The following is a 3,842-nucleotide window of genomic DNA, read 5'->3' as shown; positions in this document are numbered from 1 at the left end:
CCCATGCTTGTATCTCCGAAACTATGAGTCTGACAGTTTTGCACCCTTCTGCGGAAAGTTGTGTCTCGTTAAGCCTAAAAAGTCAGTAGAACATCGCGAAACGATCCGACCACTCCTTCGACCTGTTTTTGGGTTTTGCAGTTTTCCATGGGGTATTTTGTATGGGGAAAACCGACCCATGCCCGTATCTCCGTACCTAAGCGTCTGACGGTCTTGGACCCCTTTAGGTAAAAGTTGCATTCCGTCGAGCTGAACATTTCACTAGAACATCGCGAAACGATCCGACGACTCCTTCTGGGAGTTTTTGGGGTCGGAAGGTTTTCTGGGACTTAGTCTCTGGAGCAACATTTCTGAAGCTCGGCACGGGCAACCACGCACGTGTCTTATATCTCCGTAAGTAAGGGTCTGACGGTCTTGGACACCTTTAGCAAAAAGTTGCGCCCTATCGAATGGAACATTTCACTAGAACACCACGAAACGATCCGACCACTCCTTCGACCTGTTTTTGGGTTTTGCAGTTTTCCATGGGGTATTTTGTATGGGGAAAACCGACCCATGCCCGTATCTCCGTACCTAAGCGTCTGACGGTCTTGGACCCCTTTAGGTAAAAGTTGCATTCCGTCGAGGTGAACATTTCACTAGAACATCGCGAAACGATCCGACGACTCCTTCTGGGAGTTTTTGGGGTCCGAAGGTTTTCTGGGACTTAGTCTCTGGAGCAACATTTCTGAAGCTCGGCACGGGCAACCACGCACGTGTCTTATATCTCCGTAAGTAAGGGTCTGACGGTCTTGGACACCTTTAGCAAAAAGTTGCGCCCTATCGAATGGAACATTTCACTAGAACACCACGAAACGATCCGACCACTCCTTCGACCTGTTTTTGGGTTTTGCAGTTTTCCATGGGGTATTTTGTATGGGGAAAACCGACCCATGCCCGTATCTCCGTACCTAAGCGTCTGACGGTCTTGGACCCCTTTAGGTAAAAGTTGCATTCCATCGAGCTGAACATTTCACTAGAACATCGCGAAACGATCCGACGCCTCCTTCTGGGAGTTTTTGGGGTCGGAAGGTTTTCTGGGACTTAGTCTCTGGAGCAACATTTCTGAAGCTCGGCACGGGCAACCACGCACGTGTCTTATATCTCCGTAAGTAAGGGTCTGACGGTCTTGGACACCTTTAGCAAAAAGTTGCGCCCTATCGAATGGAACATTTCACTAGAACACCACGAAACGATCCGACCACTCCTTCGACCTGTTTTTGGGTTTTGCAGTTTTCCATGGGGTATTTTGTATGGGGAAAACCGACCCATGCCCGTATCTCCGTACCTAAGCGTCTGACGGTCTTGGACCCCTTGAGGTAAAAGTTGCATTCCGTCGAGCTGAACATTTCACTAGAACATCGCGAAACGATCCGACGCCTCCTTCTGGGAGTTTTTGGGGTCCGAAGGTTTTCTGGGACTTAGTCTCTGGAGCAACATTTCTGAAGCTCGGCACGAGCAACCACGCACGTGTCTTATATCTCCGTAAGTAAGTGTCTGACGGTCTTGGACACCTTTAGCAAAAAGTTGCGCCCTATCGAATGGAACATTTCACTAGAACACCACGAAACGATCCGACCACTCCTTCGACCTGTTTTGGGGTTTTGCAGTTTTCCATGGGGTATTTTGTATGGGGAAAACCGACCCATGCCCGTATCTCCGTACCTAAGCGTCTGACGGTCTTGGACCCCTTTAGGTAAAAGTTGCATTCCGTCGAGCTGAACATTTCACTAGAACATCGCGAAACGATCCGACCACTCCTTCTGGGAGTTTTTGGGGTCGGAAGGTTTTCTGGGACTTAGTCTCTGGAGCAACATTTCTGAAGCTCGGCACGAGCAACCACGCACGTGTCTTATATCTCCGTAAGTAAGGGTCTGACGGTCTTGGACACCTTTAGCAAAAAGTTGCGTATAACCATCCTCGTCAATACTCTCGAACACTGTAACTCGATCCGACCACTCCTTGGTACACTTTTGTGGGTTGCCAGTTTCGGTTGGGACTTAGTCTCTGGAGACCAAATTCTGAAGCTCGGCGTGGGTACCGACTTTTCGTGTACGTCCGAGGGCCTCGACCGCACCGAGAACCCGGACCTTCAGGATTTTGGCCATTTTTGGGGGTGCACAAAAGTGTTCGTAATCAACCTCGGATTGTACTTTTCATCATCTAGGGGCACCGTAGGGACCGAAAAAAGTGGTTTCGCATGATAGTCCACCTCGACCCATGTCGACCCTTGCGCGACCCCGACCTTCAGGATTTTGCTCTACGGAAGGGGGTGCACAAAAGTGTTCGTAATCAACCTCGGATTGTACTTTTCATCATCTAGGGGCACCGTAGGGACCGAAAAAAGTGGTTTCGCATGATAGTCCACCTCGACCCATGTCGACCCTTGCTCGACCCCGACCTTCAGGATTTTGCTCTACGGAAGGGGGTCTACTTGTGCGCAACCCCGACCTTCAGGATTTTGCTCTACGGAAGGGGGTGCACAAAAGTGTTCGTAATCAACCTCGGATTGTACTTTTCATCATCTAGGGGCACCGTAGGGACCGAAAAAAGTGGTTTCGCATGATAGTCCACCTCGACCCATGTCGACCCTTGCGCGACCCCGACCTTCAGGATTTTGCTCTACGGAAGGGGGTGCACACTTGTGCGACCCCGACCTTCAGGATTTTGCTCTACGGAAGGGGGTCGACTTGTGCGCAACCCCGACCTTCAGGATTTTGCTCTACGGAAGGGGGTGCACAAAAGTGTTCGTAATCAACCTCGGATTGTACTTTTCATCATCTAGGGGCACCGTAGGGACCGAAAAAAGTGGTTTCGCATGATAGTCCACCTCGACCCATGTCGACCCTTGCGCGACCCCGACCTTCAGGATTTTGCTCTACGGAAGGGGGTCTACTTGTGCGCAACCCCGACCTTCAGGATTTTGCTCTACGGAAGGGGGTGCACAAAAGTGTTCGTAATCAACCTCGGATTGTACTTTTCATCATCTAGGGGCACCGTAGGGACCGAAAAAAGTGGTTTCGCATGATAGTCCACCTCGACCCATGTCGACCCTTGCGCGACCCCGACCTTCAGGATTTTGCTCTACGGAAGGGGGTGCACAAAAGTGTTCGTAATCAACCTCGGATTGTACTTTTCATCATCTAGGGGCACCGTAGGGACCGAAAAAAGTGGTTTCGCATGATAGTCCACCTCGACCCATGTCGACCCTTGCGCGACCCCGACCTTCAGGATTTTGCTCTACGGAAGGGGGTCTACTTGTGCGCAACCCCGACCTTCAGGATTTTGCTCTACGGAAGGGGGTGCACAAAAGTGTTCGTAATCAACCTCGGATTGTACTTTTCATCATCTAGGGGCACCGTAGGGACCGAAAAAAGTGGTTTCGCATGATAGTCCACCTCGACCCATGTCGACCCTTGCGCGACCCCGACCTTCAGGATTTTGCTCTACGGAAGGGGGTGCACACTTGTGCGACCCCGACCTTCAGGATTTTGCTCTACGGAAGGGGGTGCACAAAAGTGTTCGTAATCAACCTCGGATTGTACTTTTCATCATCTAGGGGCACCGTAGGGACCGAAAAAAGTGGTTTCGCATGATAGTCCACCTCGACCCATGTCGACCCTTGCGCGACCCCGACCTTCAGGATTTTGCTCTACGGAAGGGGTCCTCTCTGTACAAGGTTTAGGGGTACATTTTCACCCAAAAACCACTATCGCTCAACCGAAACAACTCCTCGACATGTGTCTTCTCTGTGAATTTGGCCCCGATCTGACGAGTAGTTTTCGAGATATGCCCCTCTGAAG

The sequence above is a fragment of the Anopheles nili genome (assembly GCF_943737925.1).
Source record: "Anopheles nili chromosome X unlocalized genomic scaffold, idAnoNiliSN_F5_01 X_unloc_15, whole genome shotgun sequence".
Classification (NCBI taxonomy): domain Eukaryota; kingdom Metazoa; phylum Arthropoda; class Insecta; order Diptera; family Culicidae; genus Anopheles; species Anopheles nili.
The sequence above is the reverse complement of the archived record's forward strand: the minus strand, read 5'-3'. Positions refer to the sequence as shown.